Source organism: Rhipicephalus microplus, chromosome X, assembly GCF_043290135.1.
Source record: "Rhipicephalus microplus isolate Deutch F79 chromosome X, USDA_Rmic, whole genome shotgun sequence".
NCBI classification, from domain to species: Eukaryota; Metazoa; Arthropoda; class Arachnida; order Ixodida; family Ixodidae; genus Rhipicephalus; species Rhipicephalus microplus.
In genome coordinates this window covers 445,292,240-445,315,982 of record NC_134710.1, presented here as the reverse complement: position 1 = coordinate 445,315,982, position 23,743 = coordinate 445,292,240, and the positions used below count along the sequence as shown (strand labels likewise).

Genomic DNA, 23,743 nt, shown 5'->3' with positions numbered 1-23,743 from the left:
CTTCCAAGCGTCCCTGTTAACTGCAACACTACCACGTGACTGGAGGATTGCTAGAGTCATCCCTATCTTTAAAAAAGGGGATCGATTAATTCCGGATAACTACCGTCCTATATCTTTAACTTCAACATGCTGCAAATTAATTGAACATATCATAGCCAACCGTATTCTTGAATTCCTTGAAAGACACTCGATTCTAACAAGCTTCCAACATGGTTTTAGGAAAGGCTATTCGACTGTGACTCAACTGGTCACCGTCACACACGAGTTTGCAAAAGCCCTTGATAATAATGTTCAGGTAGACACAATTTTTCTTGATCTTAGCAAAGCATTTGATAAAGTTCCTCATGATAAATTAATTCAAAAATTAAAAAATATAAATCTTCCCGAAAGTTTGGTAGCATGGGTGTCTAGGTATCTAATGAATAGAGTGCAGTATGTCTTGATTGATGGTCATGCCTCGAGCTGTCTTCCTGTCACATCCGGAGTGCCTCAAGGTAGTGTTCTGGGGCCGTTGCTTTTTCTGTTATACATCAATGATATCGTCACTGTAGTTACACCCTCCACTCATGTCCGGCTGTTTGCAGATGACTGTATTTTATTCCGTGAAATCTCCAGCATGCAAGATCAAATAGAACTTAACACAAACCTGGACTATATATACAGTTGGTGCAGGGATTGGGGCATGGTTGTCAACGCAGAGAAAACTGTTTCCCTCCGCATAACGCGCAAAAAATCTCCATTCCAATTTCAGTACACACTGGGATCATGCGCGGTGAACCAAGTCAACAGCTTCAAATACTTAGGCGTAACGTTCACTAGTAATCTTTCCTGGAACTTGCACATAGATAACATCTGCTCCTCCGCTTTTCGAAAACTGTGTTTCTTGAGACACAAACTTCGTAATTCGCCTCCAAGTGTTAAACTTCTTTGCTACCATTCATACGTTAGACCAAAACTTGAGTATGCTGCTGTAGTATGGGACCCGCATACCAAAAATAACATTGATAAATTGGAAAAGATTCAGAGGAAAGCTGTCAGATTCATTTTTTCAAAATTTCGTCGCACGGATTCTCCCTCTGAATTAATGATTGCCAATAACATTCCCAAGCTTCAGTTAAGAAGACAAAAATTTCGTCTCGATTTCCTCTGCTCACTTACTAAACATGAATTGGCTATCGACCCCTCCCTGTATATATCCGCCCTGACCACAAAACACACGCGGCACTATAACCCTAGATCGCTAACACCATATCAAGCGCATACCAATACTTACAAATTTTCATTTTTCCCGCGTACCGTGGCTGAATGGAATTCCATTGCTGAGCCATACTTATTAGATACTGTATAGCCCCATTTTTTGTTAGTGTTGTTATTTGTGTTGGATTGGCAATGCAATGTCCGCCGTTTCATTTTTTGTCCCTTTTGCTATTTTTGTATTATTGTGCTATTCAAGTGCTCGTCCTGCCAGGACCACAACTGTGGTCTGCAGTATGTATTAAATAAATAAATAAATAAATAAATAAATATATATATATCACATATCACCATCATCATCAGCCTGACTACGTCCACTGCAGGACAAAGAGGTCTCCGCCAGTTAACCCGGTCCTGTGCTTGCTGCTGCCAATTTCATTTTTCATGTCGTGTACCCACACCGAATATTGTGTATTCAACTCACCATGACTTTAACCGTGCAGATGACGTCAGTATCCTAACAGTTCTAGAGGCTTCATTTGAAAATTTTGAACGGCTTAATGAATCTAGCGACGTCAACGATTTAGTTTCTTTCTTTGAAAGTCTTGTGCATTCTTGTATCACCCGCTTTATTACAATAAAAACTAATAAAAAAATGTTCGGTTGCCATGGATGACGAGGGAGTTGTTACAACTGACACGTCGCGTAAAAAGGCTACATTGTTCGATTAGACGTCAGACCTACCCGTCACTAAATGAGTTCAATAAACTTAAAGAGGAATTAAGAGCCAAAACTAAAGCCGCGAAAGATTTCTATTACCAAGTGACAATGAAAAACCTGATGGTAACAAATCCAAGAAAATTTTGGAGCTCCATCTTGCCGAGTTCAACGGAGCTAAACACAATGGACATTGATGGAGCCTCCACAAGCGATCCCGTCACAATAGCCAATGCATTTATATCCTAATTTAAATCTGCTTTCACCATTGATAATTTTCAGACACCTACCTTTTCACTGGCCAACCCTGCACCCTCAATTGGTGACGTATGTTTATCTGAAGAAGGCATTCTAAACTTGATACTTAACTTATACACTAAAAAAAGCCCTGGCCCAGATAATATTCCCAACAACTTTTTAGTACGATATGCTTCATGTACAAGCCCCTACCTTATGATAATATACAAAAAATCCCTAGCAACAGCAACAGTTCCATTATCATGGAAGCTTGCTAAAGTGCTCCCCTTTTTTAAAGCTGGATGCAAATCCTCGTCGGCTAATTACAGGCCTATTTCCTTGACCTCTCACTCATGCAAAATATTGGAGCACGTCATATACAAACACATAGTAGAATTCCTGGAAGCTAATAATATTCTAAACCAGTTTCAACACGGCTTTAGACGCGGTTTCAGTACAATCACTCAACTTACCGAATTTAGTCATGATGTTATTGAAGCCATTGACTCGGGTTATCAGGTAGATGCTATTTTTATTGACTTATCGAAAGCTTTCGATACAGTTCTCCATTCCAAACTTTTACTTAAACTTAATTTCATATTAAAAAACCCACTGCTCGTAGGTTGGATATCTAGTTTTCTCTCGCACCGCTCGCACTATGTATTTTTTAACTCAACGGCATCCAGTACCGCTGATGTAACTTCAGGTGTTCCGCAGGGCTCAGTACTTGGACTCCTTCTTTTCTTATTATTTATTAATGACATATCCGGTAATATAACGTCTCAGATTAGGCTATACGCCGATGACTGCGTGATTTATCAAAAAATTACTTGTGCTGAGGATCACGAGAAACTGAACAACTCATTTTCCAATTTTTGCACTTGGTGCCAAACCTGGCAAATGAATGTAAATTTCCAAAAAACTGTGTGCATGACATTTTCTACTCGGTCATCCGCTCATATATTTCCCTACTCATTCGATGGTTATTATTTAACAAGAAAAATGGAATATAAGTACCTCGGCCTTCATTTCACTCACAACATGTCCTGGTCCAAACACATTGATATTACGTATAATAAAGCCCTTAAGAGATTAGGTTACTTACAGCGCGTTCGCCGTGTAGCACCAAAAGAAACCAAGCTCTTAGCATTTAAAACGTTAGTACGGCCATTACTCGAATACGGTTGTGTCGTGTGGAATCCACACAACGCGTCCGACATTGCAAAACTAGAATCCATACAAAAAAAGACGTCCGTTTTATCTGCCGAAGATATGACCGGGATTTTTCGCCTACGTCCAACTTAGCACCTTTGGGTTTAACTCCTTTATCTGCCAGGCGCCATTCAGAATGCTTAAAGCTCCTGTACACCTTGATTAATTCGCCGCGCTTGCCCTCGCTCCACAGGTATCTGCAGTTTGCCACACCACCCTCTGTTCACACCAGGAGTCAACATGCGCTAAATATTACGTCACTTCACCCCAAAACTGATTTGTTTAAGTATAGTATTTTTCCCTTCACTATTGAGCTCTGGAACTTGCTACCCGGCGATACCCGCGGGCTCCCTTTGGAGCAGTTTCTGAATGCAATATCACATGCGTGTTAAGAAAATATTTCCATGTTCTTTTGCTTTCTGTGCTCTTGCTCTGTTCATTCTGTATCTTGTGTAGTACTATGAACCACAAATTTGAGCCATATGCTCATGTTTTTGTTTCTGCTTGTTATCACCTGATCATTTGTATGTATACTCCTGCAATAGCCCTAATAGGGGCTGCAGTATGTATAAATAAAATAAATAAATAAAAATAAAAATAAAATTTATACCCGCAAACTTCTTAATCTCGTCTGCCCACCTAACCTTCTGTCTCCCCCTAACCCGCTTCCCTTCTCTGGGAATCCAGTTAGTTACCCTTAATGACCAGCGGTTATCCTGTCTACGCGCTACATGCCCGGCCCATGTCCATTTCCTCTTCTTTATTTCAACTATGATATCCTTAACCCCCGTTTTCCCCCTAATCCACTCTGCTCTCTTCTTGTCTCTTAAGGTTACACCTACCATTTTTCTTTCCAATTCTCGCTGCGTCGTCCTCAATTTAAGCTGAACCTTCTTTGTAAGTCTCCAGGTTTCTGCTCCGTAAATAAGTACTGGCAAGATACAGCTGTTATATACCTTCCTCTTGAGGGATAGTGGCAATCTACCTGTCATAATTTGAGAGTGCTTGCCGAATGTACTCCACCACATTCCTATTCTTCTAGTTACTTCAAACTCGTGGTTAGGCTCTGCGGTTATTACCTGCCCTAACTAGACATAGTCTTCTACAACTTCAAGTGCACTATTACCTATCTCGAAGCACTGCTCCTTTCCGAGGTTGTTCTACATTACTTTCGTTTTCTGCAAATTAATTTTAAGACCCACCTTTCTGCTCTCCTTGTCTAACTCCGTAATCATGAGTTGCAATTTGTCCCCTGAGTTACGCAGCAATGCAATGTCATCGGCGAAGCGCAGGTTACTAAGGTATTCTCCATTAACTATTATCCCTAACTGTTCCCATTCTAGGCTTCTGAAAACCTCGTGTAAGCACGCGGTAAATAGCAATGGGGAGATTGTGTCCCCCTGCCTTACACCCTTCTTGATTGGTATTCTGTTGCTTTCTTTATGAAGCACTATGGTAGCAGTTGATCCCCTGTATATTTCTTCCAGAATGTTTATATATACTTCATCTACGCCCTGATTCCGCAGTGTCTGCATGACGCCTGATATTTCTACTGAATCAAACGCCATCTCGTAATCTATGAAGGATATGTATAGTGGTTGGTTATACTCTGAGCATTTCTCTAATACCTGATTGATAGTATGAATGTGGTCAATTATTGAGTAGCCTGTTCAAAATCCTGCTTGTTCCTTTGGTTGATTGAATTCTATGTTTTCTTTACTCTGTTAGCAATTACCTTTGTAAATAGCTTGTATACTACAGAGAGCAAGCTAATTGGCCTGTAATTCTTCAAGCCCTTGTCATCTCCTTTTTTATGTATTAAGATGATGTTAGCGTTTTTCTAAGACTCTGGTACCCTTCCCGTCAGGAGACACCTCTTAAACAGAGTGGCTAGTTTTTCTAACACAATCTGTCCTCCTTCTTTCAGCAGATCTGATGTTATTTGATCCTCACCAGCAGCTTTGCCTCTTTGCATGCTCTCCAAAGCTTTTCTGACTTCTTCTATCATTACTGGTGGGGTATCAACTGGGCTACTGCTAGTTCTTATAGTATTAAGGTCGTGGCTGTCTCGGCTACTGTCCCTACTGAAACGTTCCGCATGAAATCTTACGGAAAATATATGGACTCCGTAACATTTCCTTATGCTACATACGGAAAAAATATGGAGTTTTATGGAAATATACGGAAGTTGTATGGCATTTACGGAATGCTTCTTATGGAGTATAAGGAAGGATAAGGAAATTGTATGGCGTATACGGAAAGCTTTTTATGGAGTATACGGAAAGATAAGGAAAATGTATGGCATATATGGAAAGCTTTTTTATGGAGTATATGGAAGGATAAGGAAAGATAAGGAAACTTATGGAGCATACGGAGAGTTCATGATGGAAGGATAAGGAAAGTGTATGGAGTGTACAGAAGCTTTCATAAGGAAAATGCAGAATGTAAGGTCTTACGGAAATATACAGATTTTGTAAGGTGCGTACGAAAATGTGCAATAGTGTATGAAAGGCATGTGGATTGTTGCAAAAATGTGGAAACTCTACAGTTGTCACATTTTAAGCAGGAAATCCGAGCTCTATAAAGTTATAAATGAATGCACAGTGACATATATAGTACAAAAGAATAACGCAGCCTAGTCTGTGTTGTCAGTCACCGCTGTTCGCCCTTTTCCAGAATGAATAACACTTCTGTAGATGACCAGGTGCTAAAGTCTGTCACACGGAAAATGTGTGATTCACAAGGAATGACAATAACTGTCATTTTACTTGCATGCTGTCACACGAAAACAAATCAAGCAAAAAAAGCATAACTTCAAGGGCTCGTTTTTTGGTAGAAACAATAATAATGAGAACTAAATTCAATGTGAATGAACTTGTCAATAATAATGAAACTGTTCTCATTAACATTGGCAAAGAGAAATGTCATTTTAAAATATCGGCCATGAGCTTAGCTCTCCTGAGCACCGACAAAAGAAATGAAAATCTATGAAAACTAATTGCATGTAGCCTAAAAATAATTTTTATTGATAGTATATGCTCCTACAATATAAATACAGCTATACACAACTTGCCACAGCTTCACGACAGAAACGAGGTAGGGGCAGAGGAAGTGGTCAGAAAAATAATTAAGTATGAGAGCACAACTGATATGTACAAACACATAATGGTGCTTATCACTGATGCACGGATGGTTGTGTATAGAGCTGGGTCGTTTTGAGATTGTCAAAAGCATTGTTTCAGACCACCATGCAGATTAAGCTTCAATTGTAGTGCTACATAAGACACAACTTATGGGCCAGCTTTAATGAATAAGAAGATTATAGGTTAAACAAATGCTTTAATATATATCATATCATGGCTGCATGGACGCATACAAGCTATGTAAAGCGCAATAAAGTGAGGACGCATGAGCTTCTCTTGATGCTTCAGTTCTACATAGATGCTTCAACTGTGCTGCAAAGAAATTTAACCAATGTCTGTGTGTGCAACATTGTCCATTTTAAACTATCTATATGTATAAATAAAATTCCTACTGCGAGTTAAGCTACGTAGCACTCCATAACTCTTCCTTTTATTAAGGGCAATTTTTCAAACAATCAACATTATTCATTTTCTGTCTGATGACTTCGTGCCCGCAATTCTTGGTCTGGCTCGATCACAATTGTGCAGCCCTTATTTTGGAGGAATCAAAAAAATCAACCAAAATATATTTTGTAACTGCTTCTCGGTGATATTGCCTTCCCTCAACTGCCACAGCTTGAGATGAGTCATATAGCAAGTCTCGCGCACACCTAGGGCCTACCCTTGAAGATACTGGTCCGGCTGTGAAATGCTCAGTTTTTTCTCAAATAAATTTTTTGGTTTGAGTTTTCTCACTTCTCGAGTCCCTTCACAATCAATCAGACCCATTGTTCCCCTTAGTCCTTAATTTTGTTATATTATGAAATAAATAAAAAAATTAATAATGAAAATAAAAATCATAATAACTGTTGCGCAAAAAACACAGTCCCACATACGTACTTGAACGTAATATTGCTTTTATTTTGTTTTAGAACCTAAGGCATTAGAAAAGATAGCAGTACAATAAAAACGTTGAAAAAAAACAAAAAAAAATTAAACTTCGCGGGACTCGAACCTGTGCCACTTAGTTTGGCTCGCGTACGTGAACTGAGTGCGTTAGCTTGCTAAGCTATTCGCGCTGAAGGTGTCTTGGTGTTTAAGTTATGTATATAAATTTGCTTTTTACACGCTATGTGTTGGTATATTTATGTATGATATGCGATCGTATCTATTGTTGTGTGCATATGTTTTGGGATTGTATATACGTCACATGCTTTTCGCATGTCTTTCAACTATAGATTGCTGCACCGCCGCGGATGAAAACAAGTATTTTTACACCCACACACAAGCTTGAGCAGTTGAAGGTTGTTTCCCGGGGCTCTCATGCGATTGAGTCGGCCACCACAGGGAATTAGAGTGATACGCCATTAATCCCTGCATCTAGCTGTATTCCACTTAGTAGCTCTATCGCTTGATGACACATCGAGCGCGGGGCGCGACGCTATTGCGCACGACCATGCCTCGCGTAGCGGCGACATCAGCTGATTGCGCCGGCAGGCTTGCTTCGATTTGCTTCAGAGCAAAGAAATGTCATACCTTGAAAGATTGCGTACTGCACTATGTCAAAATGTTACTGCTTTGTAGCCATCCTATGATTCATTGAGAATTGATAACTGTGATATCACTACTGTAGAGCTTTGCGTCGGCGACACGCACCGAACGTGAAACCGCACTACGTCTGTCGTAGAAGCAGTAGGAGGCTGTCGTCTGCTAGAACAAAAACAAAACAAAGACCTGCGAAAATATTCATAAGTTGTAACTTGTTTTTTGAATAACCGTTTATCACTTTTAAAGTTATTTTGCCAGATAACATACATTATTTTTTCAGTTTATAGCAGCGACAGATGTTTTTTTTTATTTTTCTCACACAGCTATCCAAGTCAAATCCATTCACAGCTAAAGCCACATGTTGTTTGTCTTCTTTGTTTCTGTGAGCATGCCGTTTCGGTGCGTGTCTCATGTGTTCTCGCTGCTACACACGAGAGCACGAAATGTTAAATTTACGCAAGGAAGCGCCGTTCCTCGTTCGTGTGATGTGCTAAGATTGCGCCCTATTCCCGCGGTTGTCCGAGTGCGGATCAAGTGCGAGTCGTCCAAGGAATCGGCGGGTTGGGCGGGCGCTCGAAGGACTCCGAGGTGACGGCTGACGCCTGTGGTCGCTTCCCTCAGGACAGTGTGAAAGGAACTAAAGGTAAGGGGGACACTTTTTTATGTAGACCAAGTATGCCACTCAGTGCAAGTGTGTGTTGCTGCACTCGAACCAGGCGTCGCGAAACGGCAACCTTACGCGCCTTTGCGAGTGCGGTTGCCGATTCGCTTTGACAACGCTAACGCCAGCAGAGCCATGGCGCATCGGCGCGGCCTTACTGGAGCTAATTCGAGACAACTGCGGCAACGTGCATGTGTATGGTGATCGATTTTTTCATATGTGCAATGTAGTGAGGAAGACGCACACGGCGCTTGCTACGTTGTTGATTAAACGAAGCCTGCAGTGCCATTTCATGCAAAGCAGCATTTTGTTTACGTTCGCGGGCGATACAATTTGTATCTTGGCTCGATTCACCTAGCCAACCGCCTAAGTGGGTTGATTAGCATACGTTCACGGTAGAGCGTTATTATGCCCCTAAACAGTGGCGTGTGCTTGTTGAAAGATATAATGTGTGTGCCTAGTGTAGAGAGAGAGAGAGAGAGGTGTTCGTGCAATCTGCATGTGTACCTGCAAGACGCCTTTGCTTGTAACTAATAATGTACCGGCCAGCACCTACATTGTACACCTGACTTTGAAGAAAACTTGCATGCACAATGTGAGATTTTGTAATCTGCCAGAGTTGCTTTTTATAAAATAGTACACTGCCAGCATGTTCAAAATATGTTTCACTGTTGTGTGGCAGGGGTGCGGTTATCACGCTGTTGTGTAGTTGCTGATGCAAGCACTTATAGTTTTGATGCGTTAATATTTCTCATCTAACTCATCAGGTGTTTGGCTGTTTCAGCACAAACAAGGCAAAGAGAGAAGGAAGACGGGTAATGACAGGACCAGTGCCGACTTTTGTTTGCAGGAGAATACCCATGTTGGTGTATTTATTGTGACAGCCTTTCTGTGTTGCTTTTTTGCCCAATTTATGCAACAACAAAGTTGTCAGCAATATGAGAGAGAACACTGAAATTAGCTTTTAAAGATCATGGTGACTAAATGCCTAGTAACTCACAGCACAAAGTAAGAACAAAAGACATCAGTATGATCAATGTGGGACGAGAACAGTCTTGCATATAAAAAATGTATTGTGCAAAATGTTGCCTAAGTAAAAAACCTCTCTATATTTGCAAATAGTGTGACGTCACTTTGAGCACCGCGCCAGCCATTCCCTCCCACTGTGCAAGGGCTGGTTGGCAAGGAAGTTGTTTGTGACGTTCCAGATAGACCACCGATATGTATGCGATTCTAAACCTGTAGCCTAATATATACGTAATCTTTTGTGCAGTTACATCTCTGCGTCTAACACCTACAACTTATTTGCATATTTACATTGCTCCCTTAGGATCTAACACACAGACTTGTAGTGTGCATTGTCACTTTATGAATATCGAGCGGTAAAGGTACTGAGTATACGTGAAACAAGAATCTCTGCTTATTACATGAAGACATGTGAGGCCTTCGATAAAACGAGTTATACCTTTATTGAGCTTGCGTACTCGTCGGGGCGATTCATACATGCAGCTTCAGCAAATGGTATCTTCCAGCCCGGTGACCTTGCAATTTTTTCTGCACACAGCGCAAACACCGAGATGTACTCACTCGCAGATGGTCACGTCAAGTGCATATTTACCTTGACTAAAATGTCGAATCAAGTTTTTTCATCGACCGGTCCCTGCCATGAGTGCTAGTCTTCGTAAACAAGACACATTGTTATTGACACTGCACACACCACACAGTATTCTCAGTTGAACCGATATTCTCAATACCTTTCAATGCACACTACATGCCGCAATCAACAGTGCACATTTTTGAAGACTATGCCGCTGTTGCTCGCACAGGCCACCACGTGTGTTCACTTCTTCAAGATAAACAGACAGCGTGGCAAATATTTTACCACACAGTTTACCAGATGTTTGCTGGATGTTTGCTGACACATACTACAGCTAATGTCGACATTGTAACGTGAAGTGTAAGCTTTAAAAAATTAAAACTTGCCCCAAACACTGCACGACTGTACCGGGCTGAGCCACCAGCGGGATAGTTTTTCCAGCCACACCTTTTACATGTGCCAGTGACATCATGCTGTGACGTACCTCGGTAGGGGCCTATCGCTGCATACTTTATGTGAATGAGGGTCCTGTTAGTGAAAGCAGGCATTGTTGATTTCGTAACTTGTTCATGCCCAACTGGACCTTCATTTGCACAAGTTGTCTGACTGGTATTCAGGCGAACTTTTGTGTAATAAATTATACAGTTGGCAGTCTGTGCTTGCCCCATACTGTTGTTACTGGTGTTTCTTGTTGTTACTTTGCACTGCTCATTACTACTCACCTACACAAACTAGCCTATCTTGCCGCTGTTTTGGACAAGATGCAGCAGGCAAGTGCGATAGTGTTCATAACTCTAAATTCTCGAGCAAAATTGATCGTTTCATATTCAGTTAGTTGCATTCATATCAGTACATTATAAGAAATCATTGATTAAACATGAATCCGTGTTCCTTTACATAATGCTCACAACTTTTATATCAAATTGAATGGTGTTTATAAAAAACATGGGTTTTAGCTAAACTTCATGCTCTTTTCTCGAAGAGCTGACAAAACGCTATTGCATGCTTACTTGCCATGAATTGGACTGTGTTCTAAATACATTGCAATTCTTCACCGGACTGCCAGCACACTTCATATTGGGGGAACATTTAATAACCATGGATTGATTAATTAAGAACGGAAAGAAAGAAGCGGCAGGCCGGGATACTTGATATTGGCATCCGTTTTGCTACCCAGCGCATTATCATGCAAACTTCCTATAGAGTGGTTATGCGTCTTGCATGTGTGTCTGTAAACCAAGAACTTTGGGTAGAACTATATTTATCTTACAAATGGTTGCAGGACTGTGGAGGCTGTAGGGCTGCTTAGGAATGGTGGAATCCCTGGACATGTGTTCAACCTTGCTGTATCAGCTCCTTGGTGTTTTCACGGCATCTTTACAGATGTGTTAGGTGAGTAAAGCAAGCAGGTTTCAACACAAGTAAAAGTATAATATGGCAGCACCTCTTGTGCGTGCCTTACATCCCAAGTATATCAAATATTTATCTTGCCTTGTGGCCTGTAATTTTTAAAGAGACACTTCTTTTTGCTTTATATTTGAGTCTTGATGCTTCGACAGCAATGTATTTGTGTTTGACAGCAAGTGTTCTTGAACAAATAACTGATCTCAATAATGACAAAACACCCTTCATACTTGGTCCTTAGCATAAGCTAGCACTTATCTGTAGCAGATTCAATTATTCATTTTTTGCTGGGATGATAATGGGCAAGTAGCAAAGGCAAGTTCAGATTGGAGTGGTCGGTGACGTCTGTTTAGGCCCTGCCATATTGCTTTGCAACCAGAGTTACTTGTGGGCACATATACCATACGTGCATTCTAAATGAGATTACCATATCACATTTCACTGCATCTTAGTATGTGCCAAACAAATGCAGATATCATTAGCTTGCCACTATAAAGGGATCCTAAACCAACACAAGGTTGAAATTTAGTCGTGGTGTTGCAGCTGTGTATGACTCTACAATGGATACATAGCCGTGATAATTTGTCTATATGTGGTCGCAATAGTAATGTTACACACATTGTACGATATAAAAGAGGTCCTCGCTTATTTCGCTTTTTTTCGCTATGCTTCTTTCTTGTCTCTTGCCATGTGCTCCTCCTCACTGTACAAGGAGCAAGAGCAGTGGGCATACAAACACGTATTTAAAAAAAAATGTTGTAAGGTGAGCACTGAGAAGCTGAACACTTCCAAAAGGCTCAAAGAGGTAAAGGTATTGTTTCTTGCTACTTTTTGGGCACCCATAGCTAGTTGTGCTGCTGCAGTTAAAAAATAAGTGAAATGTTAAAAATTAATTGGAGATGGTTTGGCACCCATAATTGCAGTTACATACAGAACTAGGTTTCAATGCGTAAGCGAAATCTGTTTACTCTAAATCAATCCTAATGATATCTGAAATTCAGGAAATATTCACAGAAAAGCTCAGGAAAAGGCTAAGTGGTTGCCCCTTGAATGTGAAGGAGATACTCTTCTTCTAAAAGGTCAATAGACAGTCTAGTAGTCTCGATATTACATGCACTATAAAATATTCTGGTGTGGTGCTTTTCATGCATGTTATAATGAGAGGGGTTTTTAATAGAACTGTTGTCACTTTGCCCTGCATTGCTGAAATTGTTCACATAGTTATAATACATGAATCACTTTATGCCTTTTGATTTTATGCAAATGGTTTGCTTACCCAGTCGGTTTAACTTGATCTGGATAAAATCATAAATGCTCTAAATTTTTTTTTACTATACAGCAAGTTTATTTTTAAAATACGCGACCATTGATGTGAACGCAGTTGGTGGCGTGCTTGATTAATCCTTCACTATCACCACTCTAACTACACCTGCTACAGTGCATAGTGTGACAAAAGTAATGGTACTTAACATTACTGGCAGCATACACTTTTATGTCTCAAAATAGGTTAAAAAGCCTGGTAAAAATGTGTACGTTTTTTTTTTCGCTCCAACTATATATTCGGGTCTACTCAAAGTAGCTTCCACTCTTTTAAGTTCCTCAAACATTTAGGTGTTCAAAAGAAGTATCAATGCCATATACTTTCTTTGTCAGCCTACTCACCACTCTAATAATGAGAATTACCCGACAACATTACTCAGGAAAATATAGGGATGTTATAAAAAGTAATGTCAATTCAATTGTCAAAAAATGTCAACCCATTAGTAACTTGCCGCCAAGTTACGTTTTCGTTCACTTTTCTTTTCACAATTTTGTGAAATTTATTTTTGATAACATCACCTATAGTTTGTTTGGCATCATTGTCTGCTAGTTCTCATTATAATGTGTTCAACAAAGACAACAAACCCTTAAATTTATAGTTCTTTCCTTTACTCATGAATCTGAAACAGTGAATCTCAGTAATCTTAGCGGTGTGTGACTTGTTTTTTTTTTTTGATCAGTTGTGCATGTATTCAAGTACATGCATTTAGGTGGGAGGTCGAACTATTGCCTCCTCCTGTGACTAGCAGATTTTCTGAGAACGGACAGATGCATAATGCTGCCAAAGAAGTATAGGGATATTGGAAGTAATCGTAACGTAATTGCAATCGTAATGTAATTGCCAGTAGGCAAAAAAAAGGTGTCCCACACTCGCCATAATGGTAACAGGCAGCGCTGACTGACTCTTCCATGTATAAATGCACATATATACCGTACAAAATGGAAGAGGGATAGCCGCCATGGTAGCTCAGTTGATAGAGCATCGGACATGTTATTCGAAGTTCGCAGGCTCGGTCCCTGTACAGGGCAGGTTATCTTTTTTTTTCCTGCCCCGCCACGGTGGTCTAGTGGCTAAGGTACTCGGCTGCTGACCCGCAGGTCGTGGGTTCGAATCCCGGCTGTGGCGGCTGCATTTCCGATGGAGGCGGAAATGTTGTAGGCCCGTGTACTCAGATTTGGGTGCACGTTAAAGAACCCCAGGTGGTCAAAATTTCCGGAGCCCACCACTACGGCGTCTCTCATAATCATATGGTGGTTTTGGGACGTTAAACCCCACAAATCAATCAATATCTTTTTTTTCTTCTACTTTTCTTTCTTCACAATTACAACACTATTCTTCTTGAAGATTTTCTGGTGTAAAAAAGGTACCTTATAATCTGAAGAGGCAAACAGAATGTGCCAGTGTACGAGTTAGCTCTTGTAGTGGTTACAAGTAAGATATGTTTTGAAGAATAAATCATTCTGCCACTTGCCTAAAGAATGGCTACAGGACATGGCGCTGGATGCACTTTGTTATTTTTGAATCAAGCTATTTTGTATTCTATTTTTATAAATTACATGGGATACACATGACGGTATCACACACTTTAACGCCACAAAGATTATACAGTGAACAATGTTATAAATGCGAAATTGCATAAGGATAAGGTGAAAACTGCACCCTCAACGAGAATGTACAGAAAGCACAGGGTGCAGGCGTCATTCCTTCTGCCCGTGCTTTTCAAGTGCGGGCTGTTTTCACCTCGTTCTGACCAACTAATTAGATTCAGATGTGTTGTTATAGTGCAAGAGGATGCTCCACGGGAAACTAGGTTTTTCTCAAAGTCTGTGTGTGTCTTTCAACCTATATGGTGCCCGCTTCAAGAGTTCATGCAGACCAGATCGTGTAAAACAGGACCGTGTAAAATGGACCGTGTAAATAAAATAAAATGGACCATGTAAATAAACAGGATCGTGTAAAATGTCGTTTTCGTGTGCAACTGTAGTTGTGGTTGTGCTGAATGACCTTTCTTTATATACACTACATAACAAACTTGCTTCTTTAGAGTCGAGTGCATCTTCGGATCGATTGTAAATGTTTGCATATGCGAGGCCTTAAGTTTTATAAGAAATTCCTCAGTGTGCCACGAGGAAATGTGTGTTCAGCGAAAATTTGTATATCATTATATACAACTCTTAAAGCCTCGTCTACAACTTTATGCAGGTTGACCTTGAGCAGAAAACGAGGAGCGGCTGCAGCCCCCAGAAAAGAGCAAGCACCCTCCAAGCTCCCGAAGCTCTCTTCGACAGGAACAGCAAGGTCACTGTGTGGCATTGAAAACCATTGCAAGGAGTGCCTTATCAGTACACTGTGCTGCTCTTTCATCGCAGAAGACGAAGTTGACCACTCCAGAGGAACTTCACGCTGTGTATTGTGAGTGCTTCAGTGGTTTTGTTTTTGTCCAGCCACCAGTTAAGAAATCATGTGTCAGATTCAGCCAGGATGGCTAGAGGGAGTCGGGCAGGCATGTTTGGACATTTGTCTAGCCAAGTAGTGCCAATTTTCGCACTGGTCCTGTTGGAGTTACTGCCAGAATCACAGAAGCTACGTCACCTCTCTAAATGTACAGATGTGTCGGGGAAGATTAGCTGCATTAGGTTTTTCTATAACTGATAGCTGCCAACATTCTTCATTATACAGGAGTTTTGTTCCTCACTTATGGGTGTAAAGCCCTCTACAGAAAAAATGCAACACCTCTACTTCCAGAAGACTCCAAGGCCCTATTTGTAGGTTTTTTCGGCTTGTATCATAAGCACCTCGTTTGGGGTACATGAACATTTTATAAACATGTACAGCGAAAATTTTGGGTGGCTGGTCGTTTTGTCGTTATCTTGTTCCTCGCAGTATTCTTAAGCATGTTGTGCATTACGTTGTCAATCTGGTTCATGTGCATAGAAGACATTACGAAGTTTCAGGCTACAGTATAAAAAGCCTGGAAGCAAGCTATCAACAATTTTTTAACAGAGTTGCTTAATCTGATACATGATACATCACTAAACTTTCGTGCGTATTCATCAATGTAAGCTCGTCTTAGTGTTATCCAAAATGAAGATGTGAGTCGACAGATGGAAACATCTAGTGGGGTAATCAGGGTGAACAGTAGAAGTGCTTCAGACAGGCTGGCCGATGTTACGATAGGAGGACCTATTTTTAGAAGTCACCTTGTCATCCTTGGCGTGTTAGTTTAAATGGGGTCAGTAATGACATCATCTATTGGTATAGGCGTGTGTGCCTGTTGGAAATGTTTGTCCGAAAAAAAAAACCTATAACGCAGAAGAGTGCAGCCCTTGCTTCTTTTCAAGTTAGGTTGCGCTGATACAAAGTGTTCTCCTGTTGGAGGTTGGGGGTAAGGGAAGCAAAAAAAAGATAAATGATAGAAAAGAAGAAAAAAGAAGAAAAAAAGGGGAATGCAAAGTAAAAGTAGTGCTACACTGCTCCTACTTTGCATCCCCCCTTTTCATCTTTTTTTCCCTTGTTTTATTTTTTCACCTTTTTTGTTACATTTGCATTGTCCCATCTAGTGCATGAATCAATGACACATGCTTTGCTATAGCAAAGATGCCTATGTGGTGTTGGATTGAACAGTGCATTGTACTTCATTTAGTTAATTACAGACTGATCAGTCTTGCAATAAGTGCTTCCTGTCTATCACCACACATGTTCAATTGAAAAGTTTGTGCTTGGCTCTTAGATGCTGGTATATAGCTTGTGTCTTGGACTACTCAAAATGAATGTTATTTTGCTGCTGTTTATGGTAATGAACTTATCCAACATGAAAATATCTTGCCTTGTGAACTTTGTCGGACCTGCCTTTCTTTTTCTTTCCTATGCAGGCATTGTATGTGAGGGAGGCAGTAACAGAGAGGTGATAGCTTGAGCTTCGGAAGAATAAATGCTGGCAGTGAGGCAATTACGCATCAAACATCCCAGCCATTTTGCCAACCATCCTAAATGTGTTTTGTAAAAAAAATTATTGTGCTCGTTTACTGTATTTTTCTGAAAACAGCAAAATGCTAAAGTATATCGCAGAGAACAAAATATTAGGCCACGTTGGTGCCTTCTGGACTTCCCAGGATGTCGTCTGGGTGTTGTTTGTAAAAAGTAAAGTGTTTCAAAAATACTGCCTCTTCTACACCAAATTCGGTCTTGGTATTAAGTAAAGGTGCTTGTGTGTAGTGCATGAAGCTCAGTAATATTAGTGCAATTTTTTCGCCACATCAAAAAGCAAGGAAGTAGTTCTCTTTATATGGCAAGTTATATGATTGCACTTTGTCTTAAAGTAGAAATGAATTTTTGAAGTTTTCTTATGATGGCTGTTTTCTGCATTTGATGTACGACAGCTTTCGTTCCGAAGTTCCCCATGGCCCTCAATAGGATACTTCAAAAATCATTTTCCTCATTTAAACAAAATTTGTAATGATAACACTTGCCATGTAACAAGAACTGTTTATTTGCTTTCAACTTACATGTAAAAGTAATTTTCAATTAGACAAACACACAGCTCAAATTGCATCTCAATGTGGACAAAAACGATTATATAGTGATATTTGTAATCTGGACCTAACATTATTTTTTTCGTAAAATATAACTTCTGTGCAGTGAGTATTTGTGGCTCAAATATTCATACAAAATGCAGTATTGCCATACAAGAAATGCAAACGATAAACAGTTTGGCGGAATTCTTCAAAGCCTATGTAGCAGAAAAATTGCACTAATGTTACTTGACTTCGAATACTTTAAGAAGCATCTTTACTTAATATGTAGATCAAATTTGATGTGGCAAGAAAAAGCGGTACTTTGAAATTTTTCTCACAAATAACACCCGCACGACATTCTGCGAAATTCTGAAGGTACCCACGTGACCACTACTCTTTTCTCTTCAAAACATTTCTGCAAATAACTATTTTCAGAAGAGTAAATTACCATCATTTTTTAAACTATACATCTGTGATGGTCGCCAGGCAGTATGGTTTGTATGTTTGGTGTAGAATAGCCCAGTGCAAAAAACAACAAATGGATGAGCATCCTTTGACGCTCGGGCAATTTCGAAAGCATTTGTTTGTTAGCAGCAATTCAGTTAAGCCCTTGTCTTTATGCTTAGGCCCAGAAACAAAACACAAGTAACTAAAGTAGTCCTAAGAGTCATGTAGTCTCACTGTTTCAAGGCTTGTGGAGCCTAATTTAGTGCAAGCTTCGCCATTTTTTTAAAATTCAGATTCAACCAACAGGTTTTGGAGGCACAGTGCATTTTCAGCTAACTTGTTTCACACCAGTTACTTAGATAAAAAGCGAAAAGTAGAGGTAAAAATACCATTTTAAAGGCATTGTAGGTAATAACAAAAAGGACTGCTTTCTTTTTTTGTGTGGTGCTTTGCCTGAACGCTGTGCTTTTTGTGGTATAGTTCATTGTCTAGTGAACATAGGCCTTAAAAACTAACATTAGCCATGTTGAGGTCGATTTCTTGGTTATAGTCATAGGAGACATATAAATAATTATGACTTCAAACTTGATTGTTCTTTTGAAGATTTTTTCCTTGCATAATGATATTTGAGAGTCTCAGTCAATTTTGTTATAAGAAAACGTGATGTCATAATAGGGTCACTTTTTGTAGAGTCGTTCAGTTCTACTTTACCTTTTACATTCCTAATAGAGCAGTTATTTTCAATATCGGTATTTAAAATGGAATGAGCATGCTGTATGTAGTAAGGTGTAAGCACTTACAGATAGCACATGCAACCAACTTTTCTGTTGGCAGTTTATTTCTGTTATTCTTGATTTATATGTGGGGTTTCACGTCCGAAAACCACTATATGATTATGAGAGACACCGTAGTAGAGGGCACTGGAAACTTCGACCAATTGGGGTTCTTTAACGTACACCCAAATCTGAGCACACGTGCCTACAGCATTTCTGCCTCCATCCGAAATGGAGCCGGGGTTTGATACCGCGACATGCGGGTCAGCAGCCGAATTACTGTTACTCTTGCTCCCCTATATGTGTGCAGTTCGGTTATAGTTATCTGGCTTGCACAGATTTTTAATGGCACCTGCCTGGTCCTGCTAGCTTTCATGGTGATTTTAACCTTCATAAGTTGCCTAGGTTTAACTCTCAAAATTGTTCAAGATGCCAATTTTGTGCACAAACTGTATAGTATAAAGGCAGCAGATGTACATGCACACACTATTAAATGAACACTGAGAGCTTTCACTTGCAGTTTCTAAAGTTTTACTGTGCAGGAAGCGTTTAAATCATAATTTCATAAGGACATAATAATCGATTATCTAATCGTGACAACCTAGTTATTTTCACTGTGATAAGCATGCTGTTTTTTTTGATGTGGCAGAACTAATTTATACACTCATTCCTTCTATTATTCACATATGCATAACATGAAGGATTGTGTGCCTTAAATTTTCAGTTTCATTCTGTGTGTTATATTTCTTGTGCATGTAAACTATTGTGCTAACATGTGTCTCTGACATTATTTGTGCCAATTATTTTCATTTCCAGGTACCTATGAAGGACACATAAGTTCTATCGCAGTGACCTTCCAAATTTACAGTGGTGCCGGAGCCTCAAGCAGCATTTCGCCGATCTCCACAAGGCATTCATGAGATAAACACAGCGCCACACTTTCACAGTGCTATGATTATTATTTATGTTTAAACATTTCGTTTTAAAATTGCTGTTACATTGTGCCACCATCCTGTGGCTTAGGTGGAGCTCGTGAAATTGCGGTGCAGTCACCTCATTTGTGTACGATCAAACTGCAATGTCACTATTCACAGCTGGAGCATACAGACAAATAAAAAACATATTGATTGTAGCAGGGCTGATGTGTATATTAATGCTTCTCTATTGATAATAATAACTTTATAAGTTCTTTAAGTCTTGCATAGAACACTGCATTAATGTGTTGCAATGTAACCACCATTTATGATCGCTAGCATGTTAATTTAGTAGTTTTGTAATGTGTTTTATTTAAAAGGTAATTTTCTTCTGCATCACAACAATCAGTAAGCTAGATGCCGATGATTCAATCCCTCATCATGCACATTTAAGAAATATTGTGATTTGTACACAGTATTGCATGTACTCAAGATGTGGACGTCTATACAATTTACACATTATATTGCTTTGCACTAGATTCAGACGTAACATGCACACATTTCAGTAATTTCCGCATGATACGTCTTTCCATAAGATGCGGAGTCCGCATCATACGTCTTATGCGGAGTCCGCATCATACGTCTTCCATATTCCAATAATTCCGTATGTGAGGTCTCCGCATCTTACGGAACGTTTCAGTAGGGGTAAAGATTTCTATAAAACTCCTCCGCTATTTTAACTATCCTATTCATATTGGTAGTTATTTTGCCTTCTTTTTCCCTTAGCGCATACATCCGACTTTTGCCTATCCCAAGTTTCCTCTTCTCTGCTTTGACGCTTCCTCCGTTTCTCAGAGCGTGTTCAATTCTCTCCATGTTATACCTTCTTACATTGCATACTTTACGTTTATTAATCAACTTCGAAAGCTCTGCCAGTTCTATTTTGTCTGTTGTACTTGACACTTTCATGCTTTGACGCTTCTTAATTAGGTTCTTTGTTTCCTGGGAAAGCTTGCCAGTGTACTGTTAACTACCCTGCCTCCAACTTCCACTGCACACTCCGTAATGATACTCGTCAGATTATTATTCATTGTATCTACGCTAAGGTTGGTTTCCTCACTAAGAGCCGAGTACCTGTTCTGCAGCGACACTCTGAATTCCTGTACTTTCCCTCTCAGTGCTAGCTTATTGATTGGCTTCTTGCGTATCAGTTTCTATCGTTCCTTCTTCAAGTCTAGGCGAATTCGAGACCGTACCATTCTATGGTTACTGCATCGTACCTTGCCAACCACTTCCACATCCTGCACGATTCCTGGATGTGCAGTCATTATAAAGTCTATTTCGTTCTTATTTTCGCCATTAGGGCTTTTCCATGTCCACTTGCGGTTTTCTCGTTTTTGGTAGAAGGTATTCAAAATCCGCAAATTATTGCGTTCTGCGAATTCTACTAGTAGCTCTCCTCTGGCGTTTCTAGTGCCGATGCCATAATCTCCTACTGCCTGGTCTCCAGGCTGCTTCTTCCCTACCTTTGCATTAGAGTCGCCCATCACTATAATATACTGTGTTTTTACCTTACTCATTGCCGATTCCACGTCTTCATAGGAGCTTTCAACTGAAGCGTCATCATGGCTGGATGTAGGTGCGTAAGCCTGCACTACCTTCCTCTTGTATCTTTTATTCACTTTAATTACAATACCTACCACCCTTTCATTAATGCTATAGTATTCCTCTATGTTGCCAGCTATGTTTCTATGATTTAGGAACCCCACTCCCAGTTTTCTTCTGTCTGCCAAGCCCTGATAGCAAAGGACGTGCCCATTCTGTAGCACAGTATAGGCCTCATCTGTCCTCCTAACCTCACTGATCCCTATTATATACCATTTAACACCCTCTAGCTCCTCGAATAGTACAGCTAGACTTCCCTCACTAGATAAGGTTCTAGCGTTAAACGTTGCCAATTTCCGGTTCCAATGGCAGCCTGTAGTCCAGAGATTCCTAGCACCCTCTGCTGCGTTGCAGGTCTGACCGCCGCCATGGTCAGTTTCTTCGCAGCTGCTTGGAACTGAGGGCCGTGAGTTATTTGAAGTATGCATGTGGGAGGTAGTGGCCAGATACTGCACCAGGGTGGCCAATTCTTCTCTGGTGAGGGAGTGCGTTCCCGGCGGTGGTTACCGGTGAGGCCGCACCCCAGGCCTCTTAATGCAGTTCCATCAACACGCGGATTTTTTTTCCGGTTGGGAACTGCGCGGCACCGGGATTTGAACCACGGACTTCTTGCATGCGAGGCGGATGCTCTAATCACTACGCCATCGCCGCACCCTGTATATATATATATATATATATATATATATATATATATATATATATATATATATATATATATATATATATATATATATATATATATATATATATATATATATATATATATATATATATATATATATATATATATATGTATGTATGTGTATATATATATATATATATATATATAATGTCACGTTCCATTCCTCAAGCTTTGTTATCACCCCAATACACTACACAATTCCCAGCGGAAACCGCGCCTGCAGTTTTCGAGAAGCTTCGGGACTGTAGTAGATCATTTCGATAAGATCACGCCCACTCCGCGAGCTGTGCAGATTGTTCGGGAACACTCGTCACCGCCAGCGATATCGCTAGAACATTCTATGGCAAGAGTATAAATGCCGGCGCACTTCACCGTACCACCGGCAGTACTCTGGCACAACCCGGGGTCGGTCTCCTAGCCCGTATCCGGGAAACTAAGGCCAGCAACTGACGGAGGTGCGGTTGCTGTGCGACTAACTACCGAATATCCTCCGACGACGACGATGCCACGACGGAGCTTTCCGAACACCACGCCAACGAGGCAAAGTCTTGACGACGAAACCTCATTCACCGAGTGTGACCTGACGGGAAGCAGTGGAACAAGCCGACGCAGCCGTGACCTGACGCCACGGCCTAACTGCAACGTGAGACGGCGAACTAGCGACCTCGACGTTCTAATCGACGGCCACAGAGTGACCGCTCTCGTCGATACTGAAGCCGACTATTCCGTCATTATTCAGTCGTTCACCACGAAGTTGAATAAAGTTAGGACAGCTTGGGAAGGCCCCGAAACACGCACAGCCGGAGGTCATGTCGTAACGCCAGCAGGAATCTGCACAGCAAGAGTCACTATTAACGGCCGTATTTCTCCTGCAGACTTCGTAGTTCTACGGCGTTGCTCGAGAGATGTCATCCTTGGCATGGACTTCTTATGCCTCCATGGTGCTGTCATCAACCTAAAAACAAAGTCGATAACGTTATTCACTGAAGAAGCACTACCACACCGCACGCCGTCAGGAAACCATGCATTGACTGTGCTGGAAGCACAGGTTACCATTCCGCTTCGCTCCAACGTCATTATTCAGTCGGCGCCCATAAATCACCCGACTTGTAAGGCGTCGTTGAAGGCAGTCAGCATCTGTTCGTCACCCGCAATATTTGCGTCGCAAGAGGAATTGTAGAGCTGCGGGGAGGCAAAGCAACGGTTATGCTCGCAAATTTCAGCAATTAATACAAACATGTGAACAAAGGAACGACGGTCGCATATATCGAAGAAATTGTGGAAGCCACCAGTGCTTTTGCCCTCGCCAATTCTGCAGATTCTGCTCAAAGAAACCAAGCCCATCCCTCAACTTTCGACGTCAATCCCAGCCTTCCGAACCATCAGCAAAAACAGCTCAAGACCCTGCTGCTGCAATACGAAGATTGCTTTTCATCGTCGTCAGAAATTCGGCAGACGCCAATCGCGAAACATCACCCCATAACCGAGAAAAATGCCAGACCACTCCGTCAGGGTCCGTACAGGGTTTCGAGGCGAGGCCGTACAGACACAAGTTGATGAAATGCTACGGGACGACATCATGCAGCCGTTCAAGAGTCCATGGGCGTCCCTCGTGGTGTTAGTGAAGAAGAAGGATGGGACCCTACGTTTCTGCGTCGATTATCGTCGCTTGAACAAAATCACAAAAAAGGACGTGTATCCTCTCCCACGAATAGACGACACAATGGATCGGCTC

At 40.8% G+C, this 23,743-nt stretch overlaps 1 long non-coding RNA gene across 2 annotated transcripts; it reads left to right on the top strand.

The window, feature by feature from the left end:
• The first annotated feature begins 8,420 nt into the window (after positions 1 to 8,420).
• LOC142776619 (uncharacterized) lies at positions 8,421 to 19,879 on the top strand. Of its 2 annotated transcripts, XR_012887684.1 has the most exons (4): positions 8,421 to 8,673; positions 11,571 to 11,680; positions 15,216 to 15,425; positions 19,564 to 19,879. It is a non-coding gene; the product is annotated as an uncharacterized LOC142776619 (long non-coding RNA). The 2 variants fall into 2 exon arrangements; XR_012887683.1 differs by having other exon boundaries at positions 15,216 to 19,879.
• Positions 19,880 to 23,743: the final 3,864 nt, after the last annotated feature.